The sequence below is a fragment of the Palaemon carinicauda genome, chromosome 17 (assembly GCF_036898095.1).
Source record: "Palaemon carinicauda isolate YSFRI2023 chromosome 17, ASM3689809v2, whole genome shotgun sequence".
Lineage (NCBI taxonomy): Eukaryota > Metazoa > Arthropoda > Malacostraca > Decapoda > Palaemonidae > Palaemon > Palaemon carinicauda.
In genome coordinates, this window is record NC_090741.1 from 135,969,185 (window position 1) to 135,989,805 (window position 20,621).

Consider the following 20,621-nt stretch of genomic DNA (forward strand, 5'->3'; position numbering starts at 1 on the left):
AAATTCCTTCATATGAACAATCTTTAAAAAATCTGAAATAATGTATTTTTGGAATCAATATGTCCTTATATTCATAAGTGGTAATTTTTTACAGGTTATTATTATTACTATTATTATTATTATCATTATTATTACTATTATTATTATTATTATTATTATTATTATTATTATTACTAGCCAAGCTACAGCCCTAGTTGAAAAAGCAAGATGCTATAAGCCTAAGGGCTCCAACAGGGATAGATAGCACAGTGAGGAAAGAAAATAAGGAAATAGATAAATGATGAGAATAAATTAACAATATATCACTCTAAAAACTGTAACATCGTCAAAACAGGTGTCCTATGTAAACTATTAACAACGTCAAAAACAGATATGTCATATATAAACCATAAAAAGACTCATGACAGTCAGGTCAACTTAAAAACATTTGCTTCAACTTTGAACTTTTGAAGTTCTACTGATTCAACTACCCGATTAGGAAGATCATTCCACAACTTGGTAACAGCTGGAATAAAACTTCTAGAATACTGTGTAGTATTGAGCCCCATGATGAAGAAAGCCTGGCTATTAGAATTAACTGCCTGCCTAGTATTACGAACAGGATAGAATTGTTCAGGGAGATCTGAATGTAAAGGATGGTCACAGTTATGAAAACTCTTACGCAACATGCATAATGAACTAATTGAACAACGGTGCCAGAGATTAATATCTATATCAGGAATAAGAAATTAAATAGACAGTAAGTTTTGGTCCAACAAATTAAGATGAGAATCAGCAGCTGAACACCAGACAGGAGAACAATACTCAAAACAAGGTAGAATGGAAGAATTCAAATACTTCTTCAGAATAGATTGATCAACGATGATCTTGTAAGACTTTCTCAATAAGCCAATTTTTTGTGCAATTGAAGAGGACACAGACCTAATGTGTTTCTCAAAAGTAGATTTGCTGTCAAGAATCACACCTAAAATGTTAAAAGAGTCATACAAATTTAAAGAAACATTATCAATACTGAGATCCGGATGTTGAGGAGCCACCGTCCTTGACCTACTTACAATCATACTTGGAGTTTTGTTAGGATTCAACTTCATACCACATAATTTGCACCATGCAATGATTTTAGCTAAATATTCACCAACCCCAGATCTACATTCAGGGGATGGAATTGATACAAAGAGAGTAGCATCATCTGCATATGCAACAAGCTTGTTTTCTAGGCCAAACCACATGTCATGTGTATGTAGTATGAATATAAAGGGCCAAGAACACTACCCTGTGGAACACCGGATATCACATTCCTATACTCACTATGGTGCCCATCAACAACAACTCTTTGAGATCTATTACTTAAAAGATCAATAATAATGATAAGAAATGACTCACCCACTCCCAACTGTTTCAGTTTGAAAACAAGGGGCTCATGATTAACACGGTCAAAGGCAGCACTAAAATCAAGGCCAATCATACGAACTTCCTGACAAGAGTCAAGGGATTCATGTACAGCATTGGAGATTGCAAGAAGGGCATTACATGATCCAAGGCCTTTACGAAAACCAAATTGCAAACTAGGGAGTAGGTGATTACCTTCAGCAAACCTATTGAGACGTTTTGCCAGAGGAAGTTCAAAAACTTTAGATAATATGGGAGCTATTGAAATTGGGCGGTAATCAGTGGGACTTGAGCTACCACAAATACATTCACATAGAGGAGTAACATTACCAATTCTCCAACAAGTGCTAAAAGCTCCTCTTCTTGCTAATTTGCGCAAAATAACAGATAACTTGGCAGCTAAGAAATCTACTGTCTTTATAAAAAACAAAGAAAAAATACCATTTGGGTCTACACCTTCATAAGCATCAAGGTCCATCAACAGAGCTTTAATCTCACGAGATCGAAAAGCTAAACTAGTCAGTTTAGCCTCAGGAAAACAGGAATGAGGAAGTTCATGTTTTTCATTACTCTATTTACTGTCAAAAACATCAGCCAAAAGGGTTGCCTTTTCCTTTGGACAGTGAGTGACTGAGCCATCTGGTTTAAGTGAAGGAGGAACTGTTGCATATACACCAAAGAGTGCAGATTTAAGGGTACACCAGCATTTATGTTCCCGAGTTTTACCAGAAAGGGTTTCTTTTATGGTTGAATTGTATTCCTTTTCAGAATCTCTCTGAGCAAAAGCTCGAAGCTGAGTATAGTTGTTCCAGGTCAAATCTGATCTGCTACCCTTCCAAAGATGATAAGCTTCCTGCTTCTCCAATTAAGCGCGTCTACAATCATCATTGAACCACGGTTTGTCCTTAACTCGGTACTTTAGCACACGAGAAGGGATACGCCTATCATTTATATTGACTAGATTGTCATTCAAAAGGACAACAGGATCTACACTACTATGTGAATGGGACCAATTCAAGCACAAAAGATCATGCCAAATCCCATTCCAGTCTGCTTGGGATTTCATATACATTTTAGAAGAGTGTGATATATCAGGGACAGGCTGCTCAGTCTTCACTACAAAGCTACAAAGAATCTTATTTTCTTTTTTTAAAAACAAAGAAAAATAATATGCATGATAAGAGATAATGTGTTTTCTTTTTCCGGGATTACCGAATATTTGATTGGAAAACTTTAATATATAGGTGCAATTTCATTATCATAAATGTGCAAACACACAAACACAAACCAATATCGTAAAATACAATTTATTTTTTTATCTTACTACCTACTTCCAAGTAAATGAGGAAAAAAAAAATTATTAATGGTTGGTAAGTTGATGGAAAAGATGACCTAACAATTGAATTAGTATGAATAAGTAGTAAAACTTGTTGAACTTTAAAGAAAATTTTTTGCAATATTTCTCTTAACCTACAGTTTGGAGAAACTATCATTATAGTAACTCACCCCCCCCTACCCCCCCAGCCCCCCCCAAAAACCATAAAACACCTGAAAAACTTCCGCCCCGTGCGTATACTCACTACAGTATTTGAAATCTTTACATAGAACATATTAGTCTGAATATAAAGAAAGCTAGACCTTAATCAGCCATGAGCGCAGGAAGGTTTTAGAAGCAGGCAATCATTCATTGATCATATCTATGTAATTAACCAGTTAATGAAAAAAGCAATGGAATTTGATAAACAACAATGAATGGTATTTATTGACTATAAAAAAGCAGTGATGAAAGGTATTCAAAGACAACGAATAGATGAGTGTTATGTAAAAACGTTTGAAAGATATATATACTTGAAGTACAACCATCATCAAACTTAATAAAGATAGCGAAATAATTCTGCATGCCTAAAAGAAGTTTTTAAGAATTTACATCGGAAAAAAAACACAGGGATTAAAATTTATGGGGGATTTCTTTGACAAATTAAGATTTAAAAATTATTCACTTTTATTTAGTTAAACATTGCAGGAATTGCAGTAGGTGATGGGAGAGTTGAATATAGAAAACAGAAATGTAGGGCTGAGAATGAATATGAGTGAAGCCAAGATAATTTTCAATGAAAATTCAGAGGCAATAAAGAAGGGTTATAGAAGGAATATGAAGTTAATGTTGATGAATTTATGTAATTAGGGGAAACAGATTCATTCCCAAAGGCATATGATAAACATAGGATGTACGTCTTTTGGTCTTAATTGAAGCATTTAAAGGTATAGTCCTACCAATATTAGCGTATGCATCAGAAACTGGTGGCAATACTAAAGACTTAGAACATGAGCTAGTTTTAACTCAAAGAGCTATTGAAATAAGTTTTATGGGAATAACCCTATGAGATAAAAAAAAGTAATATATATAAGAGAACAGGATAAAGTAAAGGATATTCTAACAACATGTAAAATAAAGAAATGAACAAGTGGAAGATAATAGATGGATTCCATGAATACCAGAATGGGTCCCTAGAGATAGCAAAAGAAGTGAGGAAGGAAGAGAAGAAGATAGATTAACGAACTAGAAATATTTTCGGGTATACACTGGCATAGAAAGACCACAACATAGAGTAGTGGAAGGACATGTCTAAGGCCTTTGTTTTACATTGGACTCGTAACCACTGATGATGATGAGGAGGAGGAGGAGGAGAAGGAGGAATATATCTACATATATCATCATCATCATCTCCTCCTACGCCTATTGACGCAAAGGGCCTTGGTTAGATTTTGCCAGTCGTCTCTGTCTTGAGCTTTTAATTCAATACCTCTCCATTCATCATCTCCTACTTCACGTTCTATAGTCCTAAGCCATATAGGCCTGGGTCTTCTCAATTCTTCTAGTGCCTTTGGAGCTCAGTTAATTGTTTAGTGAATTAATGTCTCTTGAAGAGTGATCTCATCCACATACGGTACTCGATTAATCTCTTTTACAGTTTCATTTCTAATCTTGTCCTGCCATTTAACTCCCAATATCCTTCTGAGGGCTTTATTCCCAAATCTACTAGATCTATTGGAGATCATTTCATTGTAATACCATGACTCATGTCCACAGAGTAACACCGATCTCACTAAGCTGATATATAGTTTGATTTTTATATGAATTTCTAAGGCGATTTGATTTCCAGATTTTACTTAACCTAGCCATTGTCTGATTTCCTTTTTTCATTCCTTAACTAAACTCAAATTCCAAACACTTTGCAGTGGAGATAATAGTTCCTTAATACTTATATGATTCTAGCTCATTAATCCTTTCCCCTTCCAATGATATTTCATATTCCATTGCATACTCCATTCTCATCATCTCTGTCTTTGTTTAGTCCCACCTCGTGTGATATTTCATGCATTCTGGTAAGCATGCATTGCAAATCCTGTGGTGTTCTGTTAAGAAGGACAGCATCATCAGCATACTCTAAGTCTGCTAAATTCCTATCACCAATCCAGTCTAATCCTTCTCCACTATCTCTGACTGTTCTACATATTACAAAGTCCATGGGGCGGATAAACGACATAGGTGACAACACATTCCTTTGGAGTACTCCGCTGTTCACTTAAAACTCACTTGATAAGACTTCATTAGTATCAACTTTGCACTTGCTATGCTCATGAACAGACCTAATCAAATTTACATCTTTAAGAGGAATTCCATAATAACGCAGGACTCTCCAGAAAATGGGATGGTGTACACTATCAAAGACTTGTTCAAAGTCCATAAATACCATCAAAAGGGGATTTCTATATTCTACGCATTGCTGTATATGTCTCAAAATGAAAATTTGATAAGTGCAACTTCTACCTTTTCTAGATCATGCTTGTTCATCTCTCAGCTTTTCAGTAATCTTTCTCTCTAGTCTCTTAAGAATATGCATACTATATATTTTCATAACAACTGACATAAGTGTTATGCCTCTGTAATTACTGCAGTCAAGTCTCCCTTTTTAGCTATTTTCAACAACACTCCTAACTCCATTCATCAGCTTTTGCCTCTTCATGCCAAATTCTACAAAATAATCTTGTAAGTAGTCTTCGAGTCACTTCATTTTTGTTCTGTATCATCTCGGCAGTTATTCCATCGTATCCAGGGGCTTTCCATCTCTTTATTTTTTTGAGGATAGCTTCGACATAAAATACACTGAATTCATTAATGGGTACATCAGCTTAGGGTATATCAAATAAATTATTCCCTTCATGTGTCCTATTTATAGCCTCACTGAAGTGTTCAATCCGATATTGTCTTTCTCCATCTTCTGTTGCTATACCAAAGCCATCATTCTTTTTGATGAGTATATGCTTCTTCTTCTTTGCCCTAGTCGAGATTTCATTAATAATTATATGCGCAGTTCTCACACCATGGCCACTTCCTGAATTCATAGCTTTGTCAGCCTCCTCTGCTGTACTGTCTAAATACTCTCTCCAGTCATTCCTGTCTTTTCTTTTGACCTTGAATACTAAGGATTCTCTAGCTTGTAATTTTCATAACTTCATCGAAAACTTTCAACAATCAATTTCTGTGTCTGTCTCCTTTTTATAGTATCCCAAGTATCATTCGATATCCATAGGTTTCTCCTTGTAACTGCTTGTCCCAAGACTTCACTATCAACTTACTGATATATGTTCTTGATATCACACTATTCTTCATTAATTGTTTGTTCTTCGTCTCTTGCAGTCTCTAAGACTGAAAATCAATGCCTACATCCAATTTCAAATGTCTCTGTGTTCTCTTCCACTAGAAGCTTAGTTGTATCAAACCTAGGTATTATATGCATCTTTCTGTTGTTTTTTTTTTTTTCTTTTTTTTTCTTTTTTGTGGCAATGAGGAGCTGGTGATCACTACCAATATCTACACCCCTATAGCTTCTTATATTTCTCAGAGTCGTCCTACTCTCTTTATTAATGGCGATGAGATCTATCTGATTTTTTTAATTGCCACATGGTGAAGTTCATGTATACTTGTGGATGTTCTTATGTTGGATCAGAGTATCTCAAATGACAAATTTGTTTGTTGAACATATAATTATGAAATGTGCTCCATTTTCATTTGCAACTTCGTCAAGACCCTCGACACCCATCACATTCTCTATCCCTTGATTATTTCTTCCAACTTTAGCATTGAACTCGCCAACCACAATTTCCATAAATCTTCAAGGGATCTCATCTATTATCCTCTGCATTTCTTTATAGTATTCATATTTCTTTCCTTCGGGGAAATCATTTGTTGGGACATAGCATACTATAATACTCATATCGCAATACTTTGATTTGAACTTTGCTAGTAACAATCTACTATTTACAGCTCTCCACACGGTTAATGCCCTTTGTGTTATTGGTGTCATCATCATTCCTACTCCTTCTCTTCTAGCTCCATCTGATCTTCCTGAGTATATATATATATATATATATATATCCCCTTGGTCCTGAGTTTCGTTATCAATCCCCTTACAATGTGTTTCACTTAGGGCAAATATATCCAAATTATATTTCATATATTCATTCTCTATTTGCTGTAACTTCCCAATTTGATTTATGGTTTTAACATTCCAATTACATACACACATACACATATATACATATACATCTATCTATCTATCTATCTATCTATATATATATATATATATATATATGTGTGTGTGTGTGTGTGCGTGTGTGTGTGTGTTTCTTTGTTTGTTTGTGTGAGCGTTTTGTGATTTTATTATTTAAAGGTAACTATATGGATAGGCATACAAGAACTAATAGAATTTTGGTCGTCAACAATAAATATGAATGTTGTAATCGATTGGTTCAATGATATATTGCTCATTACAAGGCTCAACACATCATTTTATGGAGTGGTAAAGCATACAGGAGCTACTATATTTAAATATTTTTATTTTTTTTTTTCAATAGAGAAAAATTATTCAAGGAGCATTTTATCAGTGAAATAAATGAACAACAAAACTCATAAATTATTTTTCTGTGCCCTAAAAACAATCCCTGAAGACCCTTCCTCATCTTATTCATAGCAGAAGGAAATTATTCTCGGTAGGTATTTTGGCAATTAAAATATCTTCAATTAAAAATTAGGAATCTCCCTCTAGGCCTATCCATTATCTTGAGCGCTTCCATCAAAAATTCATAAAGGCCTAAGGGAATGAGAAAATAATTAAGTTGGAGGTGGGGTAAGGTACAACAGGTGGAAATAAATTTTGGACGATGTATTTCGATTTCCATAAAAAAATAAAAGACTTGATCCATGCTGTTGGTATTTCATTCGTATTTTGGATTCCATTTTGGGGTGTCCTCTTCTATGGAGTATCATTATCGGTAAACTGACGATAAAGCAATTTTTTTCAACATCCCTTCTTTAAATTTTTAATGAAGACAATGGTGGGCATTAGCTTTAGGTTTTTACCTAAGATAATTCCTGAAAGCTGAGGAGTATGAACTCGTAAGTTTTTGAGTTCAGCAGATTCACTGGAAACTCCCCAAAAAGGTATTTTTCGAACAAACTAGACGTTTTGTGATAACCGAGATCGGTGGAAAGGTTGGTTATCCTTAAAGCAAAAAAGCAAATATTTACTCTGGCAAACATTATAAAAAAGAAAAAAAATATATTTATAATAATCTGTTGACTCTGATATCAAGGAAAAATTTGGGTTTTGGATTTAAGCTAAAATGTTAAAATGAATGCGTAATAACATTTTTATCTATCCATGATGATCGTTATTCTTTCTGTTTATCCTTGAACATTGCCGCAAAAAGAAATTTAAAAAGAGTGAAAGGAAACAATATCAAAACTTGTCTGTGGTGGATGAAATGAGACATTTATAAGGTCTTTGGTTCAGATCAAAAGGGATTAGACTTTCCTTTTAACAATAGCTTTGCCTCTATGTGTTCCTGCCACACAATCTTATTCGAGGACACTTGAAGTGCGGGGATATATGACAACGCAAAAATTTTGTAAAATGGTCACATCTATTTATTCCTCTCACCTCTCCCCCGAAGATGATGAACAGCTATAAAGAAATAATATGATATCTTTAATCTTCTCAATGTCTCAAGAATACGTTGATGAGTTATAAAGTAATGCATAGTTATGATTTCCATATATATTCATATAACAGACTGTTTCATATGGCATATATTTTATTTGTAACGTAACATTATAGATGAGTAAAACAATAAAAAAAATCCACCATAAAAAAAAAAATATAGGTCTTTATCAATATCCAGATAACTTCAAAAATTCAAGCAATTTGTTTCTTATTCTGCCTCCATTCTTTTATTGAACTTTCTTGTAAATATCAAATTGACATTCAAAAAATACTTCTATCGAGCAAGAGGAAACTATACTGAAGCATTCCGTCGTCAGGCAAAGAGGAAAGATTAGAAGGAAAATCCTAATTTGTTCTTTTTTTTACGCTGGCTACATCCCAAAATTGGAATAAGTGACACGGTATATATATATATATATATATATACACACACACACACATATATATATATATATATATATAAATATATATATATATAAATATATACATATATATATATATATTTACACACACACACACATATATATATATATATATATAAACACATATATATATATGTGTATATATATATATATATATATATACATACATATTCTTAGAAAGCAGATCTAGTCTGGAGTAAATATAGTTATTTATTAACGATTTTATGTATATTTTTTGTGCATTTAAGAGAGGTTAGGTGGCTCTGAAGATGAGTTTTTCTCGCGTAGATTCCAGTTTTTCATGTTAATTACGTAAGACTTCCGTCGTAATTTTAATTGAAATCTTTATTCAAGTCAGTTTTTGAAAATTTACATTATTTCTAAGAATTAACTAGTTATGCCACTCCATGATTAATACCATCTTTTTTACTACCTTGCATGTCAGTGTTTTTTTAGTACTAAATAAGAAAATAGAAAATATCAATTGTACAGTATTTAGAGACCATTTTAATTGTAACATGTTTTCCTGAACATGCATAACATGAATTTGCATATAGTATTCTTTGTAACAAAAATCTAATATTTTAAGTTTAATCCTTTCCATATCAATGTGATTCTTGCTCTTGCTTCCCAATGGCCAGAGTTTAAATTTCAGATTAATATTTGGACACCTTGAGTTTTAATCCAGCTGCGATGGGCAAGATGATGTTCCTTGTGAGAAAATATCTGCTCACACTGATATGTGGATCCTTATGCTGATAGGAAAGCAAAAGCTACTTTTTCAAGCAGTTTGATTTATCAAGCAGTGATGGCTAAGGCCTTAAAACCGAAGCTGCATGATAAACTTTTTACTAGTTTCTAGTATTTCTTGAAGACCTTTAAATATAGTTGACTACAATGATGAGGCCTGAAAGTCAACAGACCACATTTCTAACTCCTCAGTTTCCATCCACTTAAAGAGAGTAATATCTAAATCACTGCAATTAATGTTTTCTTGTCTGATTAAAAATGAAAACAATGGGCCTGTGTGATAAAAATCTTGAAATCTGATTAAGAAATCTGACTATAGTTCTTGCATGTACAACTGTAAATGACTTCTTCGCCTTTTTTGATAACGAAAGAACCAGTTTTGATATCTGCTGAGTAAACTTCCATCTTCACACCAATTGCCTTCCAAGTAACATACAAATCCATGACTGTTTTTCCTGTACCTTCCAAGAGGAGATTGAGGTTATTTATATGTTTGGTGATCTCTGATACAAGCAAATTTCACAATCAAATCTCTGTCCTCCAGAGCATGATAGTCTTGGCCTTTTTCTGATAAGAAAATTTTATTTCATTAAAGCATCCTACAAATCTCTCCAATACCTTTATACGGCATAATCACCTAACACTACACTGCAATAGTATATCTTTGTGCACACTGTCTACCTCTTAAAGGAAAGCTCGAAACTGTCTGTGCGTTAAAGAATAGTGTGCAATAAGAAAATTTACAGCTTTTGTAACAGTATATTTTACCCTGATACCAGAGCTCGAGATCTAAGGACAAAAATGTTTTTGGTGTTCTATGCAGTGGAATTTCATATGGTGGGGGCCCAATTTTATCGACAACCATTTTATAAAGGCCTTATGTTTCCATACATAACAGGACCATCATCTATTGTAATTGCTAAAGTCTTTCTCATGTCTACCCCTCTGTTCTCAAAATTGTTAGTGAAGCCTTCAGTATGTCTTGTCTCTCACTGGTGCCATACATAGATTCTAGAGCTCCACGTGTACTTCTCTGTGACTATACCTGGCAAAAACAGCCAAGCAGGGAATACCATTCATATCTACACTTTCATCCAGGGTAACATTGAGCACAGGTGTACTTGTCAAAGTAACTGTTTGGTGCTGACTTACATTACACTGGTATACAAGGAAATTGAGGCAAACACAAAAATACCCGTTCTTACCTAATTTGGGGGTGCTGAATTCAAATTTGAACTCCGTTTTTTCTCATCACCTATAGTTTTTTTTTTTTTTTTTTTAGATATGCATAGTGCGCATTTTGTGCATATACGGTACATAAAGGCGTATAGGCATTCAGGGTTAATTCTAATATTGTGAGACTTATGGCTTATTTTTTAGTTATTATACACTAAATGTAAGTGATTACATTACATTAAATATATAATTATATATCAAGAATGATTTTTGCAGTTAGGGCAGCACTGCCCTAAGAAGCAAAACGCATCAACTCCAAAAATGCGATTTTTGAGATTTTTATATCAATGGAATCAGCAAAAAGAGGCTAATCTTATTCTGAAGGTAGATTAAGCCTATCTTGCCCGTAAAGAGAGTTTTAAACAGGCAAAGTGCATCAACTCCACTAGTTTTCTACATTATTTGAAGGCAAACTGCTTCACAACCATTCTTTTGCGCCAGAATGCATCAACTCCATAATGTTATGGACATGATGCATTTTGCCTGAAAAGGAATGAAGCACATCATGAAGAATTATAGTGCGTTACACTATGGACATGATGCACTATAGGATTTCATTACAAGACAACTTTCAGCATGGATAATTATCAATTTTGCAACTTCATCAAAAAACTGTTAATCTATCAAGTGAACTCCTTAAGATTCCCCTGGATAATTGTCCACGGGGTTTATCTTCAGTGAAGAAGAAAAACATTGTGGAGAAGCTTGTATGCAAAATGCCTAAAACCCGAAGAGGATTCTGGATAAATATGCCCGAAAACTCTAGGAGCGAAGATTTTCTGAAGAGTCGTACATGTTGATCTGAAATAAAATTAGACTGTTTTTCCTTGAGATGCAAATTTAGAGGTTAAATTTTCAGGTTAATTTCCAGAAAAGTAAGGTGTCATAATTCTTTTCTTATTACTAATACTGAAATAATTTTAAGTGTTATTTCTTTTAGTTTTTTAAAAAGAAATTTTTTAGGAATAATCTAAGAATGCCAAGTCAGACTGTAGCATTCAAGTAAAAACCAAATTTTGATTAATTTTCTATAAAATATATTGTGCAAAACAAGTTTATTAGTTTTATTTCAAAATTATTCTATTTTTTCTTCTTTTACCTCTCATTGAAAAAGATATGAATTTTTGTTCAATAAATAATAAATATTCTTTACCAGAGTCCAATATTTTTGTTTTAATAACCAAGAGCCTTACCTTTAAATGCCATATATTAAATTTCATCACTGAAAAATGATAAAAATACTCATCACATAATTATCTAATAACATAGTAGCCAAAGTTTTCAGAGCAGAACGCATCATGTCCACACTCCACACTAGGACAAAGTTAGTCTGCTTTGGACAGCGAATTTGGGTATTAGTTAAAACATTTTGTGAAATTTAATGCAATAAAATAGTCCTACTAAGGTTAACCCATATGTTGACCAAATTACAATATGCAGATAAAATTAGCAAAAGAATTATGATGAATGAAACCTTTATCATTGATTTTCTCAAGACTAAGATTTTGGAGTTCATGCGTTTTGTCTTTTGAGGGCAGAGCAGGTCTCAATCCAAACTCAGTAGTGCTCTGGCAGTCATTGGAAGAGGTCTCGCAGGTGGCGCAAGAGGTTGGTATCCCTCAACTATATATTTTGGGTAGCTAAATATTAGTATTACATTTTCCAATGCACATTTTATTGCCTTGCTTATGATTTAGTTCTACTTTGTTATATTTTCAGATTTTCCAATGGCATCAAGCACGTCAAAACATCGAGGATGCCTCAACAAAGCCAATTATTTCTGCTACGTGTGTGGGGACTTCACAACAATTGCACAGCGTCGAACCATCACTTCCCTCCTCGGAACTGCCTACTTTCACTATTTTGACTGTAAAATTGGTGATCAGGACAAGTCTTGGGCTCCACGCATCCGTTGTAAACCCTGCTACAATGAACTAACTGCATGGTTTAATGGGAAGAAAGCAGCTTTCAACTTTGCAGTTCAGATGGTTTGGAGAGAGCCAAAAAGCCACGCAGATGATTTTTATTTATGTTTAACTAATATAACTGGTTTCAATGCATCTTCTAGGAAAAAGATCAAATATTCGAACCTTCCATCTGCTATGAGACCCGTTCCCCATTCAGATGATCTCCCTGTACCCACACCTCCAGTAAATAAGGATCTTCTTTCCTCATCAGATGAAGAAATGCCTTCAAGGGAGGATTCTGCCCAGTCATTATCTTTGGAAGATATTGAGTCTACATATTCAGGAACAAGTGGCAACGAGCCACACTGGATATCGCAAGAAGACCTGAATGATCTTTCTCGTGATTTGTATCCGTCAAAACAGCAGTCAGAGCTCTTGGCTTCTTGGCTTAAATGGTGGAACCTAGTCAAGGAAGATGCAAGGATCACCAGTATCAGGAACCGAAACAATGACCTTGCTTCCTTTTTCGACATGAAAAAAAAGTTTTGCTACTGCACAAACATACCTGGCTTGTTCACGTCCCTTGGTCTGCCACATAATCCTTCAGACTGGCGTCTTTTCATTGACTCTTCCAAGCGAAGTCTCAAGGCTGTGCTTCTTCACAACGGGAATAAATATCCCAGCATTCCCATTGCATACTCTGTCCATCTAAAGGAGTCCTATGACAATATGGAGCTTCTTTTTGAAGCTATTAAGTACAACGAGTACCAATGCAGTCTGTGTGCGGACCTCAAGGTCATTGGTCTTCTTATGGGTATGCAAGCGGGCTTCAGAAAGTACTGTTGTTTTCTCTGTCTCTGGGATAGTCGAGCTGTATACCAGCATTACAAGCAGAAAGACTGGGGGTCTAGCAGCACTGTCGTTCCTGGTTACACAGAGTCAAGGGGAATCCTCTGGTGGACATGAATAAGGTGCTTCTTCCTCCTCTTCACATCAAGCTTAGTTTGATGAAGAATTTCGTGAAGGCTTTGGACAAAAATGGTGCTGCCTTCCAACACTTGTCTACTGTGTTCTCAGGTGTTAGTGCTGCTAAGCTGAAAGAGGGCCTCTTTGTTGGACCCCACACCCGAGAAGTGCTGAAGGATACTGATTTTGAGGAGCTTCTTAACTTAAAGGAACTGAGAGCATGGGAAGCATTTAAATCAGTCGGTAGTGGCTTCCTTGGTAACACACGCGTACCAGAATACCAAGCCTGTATTGAAAAGTTGCTAAAGTCTTACGAGGATATGGGGTGCCGAATGTCACTCAAGATTCATTTTCTCCATTCCCACCTCAACTTCTTCCCGCCAAACCTTGGAGCAGTGAGTGATGAGCATGGAGAAAGATTCCACCAAGACATTACGAAGATGGAGAGCAACTATCAAGGCAAATGGAACCCCGGCATGATGGAAGACTTCTGCTGGATGCTCTTGCATGAAATCCCGGAGGCAAAATACACCAGATCTTCCAAGAAAACACACTTTTGACTGCCTGTGGTACTATGAATTGTGTAATTGTGTCATCCAAGTATACTGATCCAATCAGTGTTCTTTATCTATCCTGTTTTATCTGTTATAAGCCCCTGCAACTCTTGAAATGTGCACATATATTCTCTGTTTATACTAAAATGAGACTATTTAAAAGCCAGAAAACTAGAGCTGATAGAGCAAAACTATTTATAAATTTGAATTCAGCACACCCAAATTAGCAAAATACACCTATCCCCATTCTTGACTCAGACCAATTTTTTTTTTTTTTTTTTTTTTTTTTTGTAAACCAGTGTTGTTGGCAATTTCGAAAATACATCTCTCTACGGTTCTAGCTGACACAGACATGTCTTTTATCCTCAGAAATAACGTGTTTGTTTTTCTTAGTCTCGGCCTTATTAGAACTACCATTGAAAGCCTGCTTTGGTTTTTTTGAAAATTTTGATTTAGTACACGATGTGTGACATACGATATTCTCGAGACAGAGAGCTCACACAGCACGATAATTTTGCTGAATAAATTCAGTCTTTCGTCCATGATGACTCAAATAGTCAGACATCAAACTTTGTTTTTTTTTTTTCTCAGCAGCCATTGTGACAATTAGCTAGAAGGAATACTACGACTAAAGATTCACTAAAACCACAGGTACCTCACTTATGTACGTAGTACACTCGAGTACTGCAATGTGATATGGCACCCACACTACCAAAAGGATATTGCACAAATAGAGTGTACAAAGGTCCTTTACTGCTAGAATAGAAGAAGTTAAGGATCTTGACTACTGGGAAAGACTGCAATTTTTGAAAATTTCACAGTTTAGAAAGGAGAAGAGAATGCTTCATGATAATACATGCATGGAAGCAAATCGAAGGATTTACTGAAAACATCATTGAGCTAAAAATATCATAAAGAGCAAGCCGAGGTAGATTAATAGTGACCAAGACTATACCAGGGAAACTAAGGATGGCGCACAGGACATTAATTCACTACGCACCAGCATCGATAATGCAGGGACTATTTAATGCAGTGCCAGCTCAACCAAGAAACATATCAGGAGTGAGCATAGATGAGTTTAAGATTAGGCTCGATAAATACCTAAGATGCATCCCAGACCAACCAAGACTGGAAGATGCAAATTACACCGGAATATGCATTAGAAACTATCTGGTGGATATACGAGGGTCCTCACACTGAGGGACCTGGGGTAACCAGAACATAAAATAAGGAAAGGTACTGTAAGACAGGTATTGTAATGAACATCTCGAGGAAATATAAAGGGACCATACTCAAGTGCCCAGTATTACCTGATCCGGGATATTACCTGATCCAGGACTATGGCATGCAGAACTGTAATTGTGACGACTGGCATATATATTAGGAAAGGAAATATATATATATATATATATATATATATATTTATATTTGTATATATATATATATATATATATATTCATATATACATATATATATATATATATATATGTATATATATATACATATATATATATATACATATATATATATATATATATATGTATATATATATTATATATGATAATTTGAATCATTAAGTAAATAAACCATAAAGATACAATTAATTATGCAAAATACACATTCTGTCTGTCTGTCTGTCTGTCTGTCTGTCTGTCTGTCTGTCTGTCTCTCTCTCTCTCTCTCTCTCTCTCTCTCTCTCTCTCTCTCAGTATTTTTCAGAATTTTTTCTTTGCTCCTTTAAATCAAATGACCTACCATAGACTAAACTACGCGTGTAAAGTCTGGCACGCGTGCTATAGGTTGCCGACCCCTGATATATGACCACGCTTTCAAATCTGGTCATGCCATTCTATATTTTCTATATTTTTACGAGTCCTTCTTTTATATTGGGTAATAGAGATTCGTTATCCTTAGTAACTGCATTAAAGCGCCTATAATCAAGACAGAATCTTAACACCCACCGTTTTTCCTAACTGAAGCAATAGTAGAAGCCCAGGGCAATTACCTCTCCTCGATAATCCCTTGTTTGCTTAATTTATTTAATGCCCTTTCTATATCTCTCTTGAAATTAATGGTCACCTTGTAAAGCCTTTACCTGATTAGCTTTGCCTGCCCACTTTCAATGCTAAAATGATTTCGATCAATCCTCCCAGGAGGCTTGTCTCCGGTTGCCATTACATTGCTATAAATATCATTATTATTATTATTATTATTATTATTATTATTATTATTATTATTATTATTATTATTATTTTTATTATTATTAGCTAAGCTACAACACTAGTTGGGAAAGCTGGATGATATAAGCACAGGGGCTCCAACAGGGAAAATAGTCCAGTGAGGAAAGGAAAAAAAGTAACCTGAGGTTTTTAAGAAGAGTAACAATATTGAAATAAATATTTCCTATATAAGCTATAAAAAATTTACCAAAACAAGAGGAAGAGGAATAAGACAGAACAGTCTGTCCGAGTATTCCCTCAAGTAAAAGACCTCTAACCCAAGACACTGGAAGACCATGGTGAAGAGGCAATGGCACCACCATAGGATACAGAACGATGGTTTGATTTTGGAATGGCTTTCTCCTACAAGAACTGCTGACCACAGAAAAAGTGTCTCTTCTACCCTTAACAAAAGGAAATTAGCCATTGAACAGTTGTAGTGCAATAACCCCTTGGGTGAGAAAGAATTGTTTGGTAATCTCAGTGTTGTCAGGTGTATGAGGACAGACGATAATAAAAAAGGAATAGGTCCGAGTATTCTCTGAGTGTTTAGCCATGGGGAAAATGAAGCGTAATCAGAGAGAACGATCTAATGTAGTACTCTCTGGCCAGTCAAAAGACCCCATAACTATCTAGCAGTTGTATCTCAACGGGTGGCCGGTGCCCCGGCCAACCTACTACCTGCATATATATATTTAGTGTTACTTACTATGAGGGTATATTTTGACAGACATTGTTTTTGTGTTTGCCTATTCAAGTTTTAATTGCGTTCTCCAAATGCTACTATCACTGATATAACATAACTCCAAGTTACATATATTATCACTTCAAAACCCAACTACTTTATTTATCAATTTAACTATTGTAATATCAGCTTGGTTTCCTTTTTATTCTTACTTCCCTTTAATACTACTTGTGCCGATTTTTCATGTTGTTTCATAATGACCATGGTTCCAACCTAGTGAGGCTCATATGCACCCGGGAGTATATATTTCTCCTTTTTCAGATAGAGACGTTACCCAATTGTCTCTCCCTTCTCAGAAAGCCACCTGATTTTTCATGACTTTCTACCAGCACGTTGTACCCTCCTGCCATTATTGCTCTTCAGTCTTTTTACCTGCAAATGTATATTCTGTTATTCACAATAAAGTCAGCAACAAGGATACTCTGGATAATCGGAGTACCCAAGTTAGACAAATAAAAGAAATATAAAAGAAAATTGCAAACTTTACACATCCAACCTGAAAGTTGACTATCGTTGTATATTTTGCCTATAGTTCATTTCTTCTTCGTGTGTTGAGGACGGTGGATGTCACTTACTGTGGTGGTTTCAAAGAGCTTCCTTGATCAAGAAGCAAAAACTTGTCTCCCGTGTCGATCAGGACTTGGATCGACTTAGCTGGCAAATCAATCCTGATCGCAAGGATTCCAAGCCACCAGGTTGGATCCCAATATGGGCAGCACGGGCTAACGACCTCGCTTGCAATACCGTCACCTTCTACTGCGGTTTCTAGTGCCGTCAGATGAGGTTCAGGGTACCGAGGAAGGTGCCACTACCTGCATGCACATTGGGCCCAGCTTACTCGTACCGTGGTTCATACTCGCTGCTTTGTCGACTGGCGCTGCTGTCATGTGCAGTGGCTTCTGTCTCCCTCGGCTCCCACTTCCTTTGCCTCCTCCTATTTGATTTTGTGCCATTTGGTGTACCACAGCCCGCCCTCTATCGGCAGTTTTTGTGGTGCACTCTCTAGAATTGATGACCCATGGCATGACAGGTATAACAGATTGGAGATGCCTGGTTGGGGCACTCCTATTGTTGATGCCTCTCTCTCCCATAATGCCAACACGTTATAAATGTTCTCCCCTGCTGACTTAACTCTCCCCTCCCCGAATTGGGGTTGGTGGCCTCATTTTGTTTCAAACGTCGTCGTGGTTGCTACCTTTCGGGAATTGGGAATATTATTCTCCGAAATATCATTTTTTTTGAGGGGGTGGGGGGCAAACTGACTAGAATGTTTTGTATGCCATCACAACATATGCTAATAAGCAATTATTATCAAACAAACAGCCACATATATACCGGTTTATTTTTTCTGTGAATATGCTTATTGGCTATCTCTTTCTATCATCCTATGGGAGGTTGACACTTCTAGTAGCAAACAAATTATATCTAAAAATACGCGTTGCAAAACTGAAAACAGAATCCCACACTTATTCTTTTTTTTTCTTTTTTTAATGATAATTCTCTTTCTTTTCACCCTTTCTTGCGTTGGGCAATAGTATTCCCTAATTATACATCGTTTTATTTCAGTATTAGTTCTTGAACTCTCTTGTGGCCAACACTTTACTTCCATTGCTAAACCGTCTTTTCGCAATCTATTTATTTGTATAACTTTTTATCTCTCTTTGGCCACCCATATGTGGCTACTTCAAAGTCTCTAAATACTCTTTGACAGAGTAAAACCCTTTAGATGGCTGTGTCAATCTTCAAAAGGCCTAACACCTGCCTGGAGTTCTGACAATTTTAAAACTACGATGTTTTAGTATCTTCACTCGGCAGTGTTTGTGTGCTTTCACTCGTTTGCTTTTGAGCTGTGCTTATTTATGTTGAAAAGGCCCTGGCTCTATTTATTAACCTGTTTATGCTATCTATCCTATTTTCTGAGTCCTATACTCGTTGTTCTCGTCTCTATTCATCGACTTCACTAAAACCCGCTGCTCATTCGTTTCCCTCTTCTGCAGCAGCAGTGTCTGCTATGTAAAACCTCTTATTTCTAGGCATCATGAACTTTTACTTTACTGGCTTCAGGTACACCTTCACTCACATCACTCTTACACAGATATGTTCTCTCACTTTACACCAATTATGTCCTATGTCTAAGAATAAAATACCACCGGAAGATTCTTTTTTTTTTCACTTTATTACAAAAGGTTGTGAATACCCAGTGAGTTACTCTCAGAGGATTAACTATGGTACTAGTAAGATTTTGTGCGGTACTGAAGTACTTTCTGAGCAACTAAGGCATTATTGCTCTGTCAATATGCGGAATCTAATAGACTTGGGGAAAACTCCTCTGTGATGGAAAGATAATTTCACCGATACATCTTAAGACACGTGGCCTAATCTTCTCAAAACATGTCACTTATAAGAGAGAGTGATGATATGGAACTATTTGAAAATTATAACCCTCTTAAAAAAAGTCAATGTATAAAACTGAAATGCCAGTATGCATATATATGCTTTCTATACAAGGCATAGGACACACACACACTCATATATATATATATATATATATATATATATATATATATATATATATATATATATATATATATATATATATATGTGTGTGTGTGTGTGTGTGTGTGTGTATGTGTGTGTGTGTGTTTGTGTGATTCAATGAAATTGGAAGCGCTAGGGAATAACGTACAAAAGTATCATATGGCCACATACTTTTCTTCATTGAACATGAAAAAAAAAGAAAATGAAGTGTGGTTTCTTATTAATTAAACTCTTGCATGTAACATAAACAAAATCGTATTTACTATTACCAGAGTAGCAAACCTAAGATCAGCGAAACGTACACCAACAACATCCCATATTGAGGAATAAATAGAAAATTCTTATGAAGCCCTGGAGATATGCTTGAATGAAGAGTATCTAATTTACATTTGTTTAGTGTAATTTCAGTGCTAAAGAAAGTCAAAAGAAGAGAGGAGAATCTGCTGTGAGTAAATTCAGAATATGTAAATAAAAATAGACTATATTGTAGAATTTTAGGTTAGAGCTAACCTTAATATCGTAAACAGAGTTTTCATAAGAAAAAAAAAACATAAAAAATGAACATCGAGAAGACCGAATGAAAAAAAGAAAAGAAAAAGGAAATCTTTTCTAAGGGAAAAAGTTCATTTAGTTAAAGATGTAATATTGTTAAATGAGTTAAAAACAAGCGACCATAGGAAGATGATGAGGAAAAAAAGAGAAAAACTAATTGAAAAAATTATAAATCCAGTATTAAAAGAAAAATCTGGATACCTTAGTATGGAGTACAACATAGTAAAACTATCAAAAACCATAAACAAATTATAAACCCAAGACATTTGTAAACTC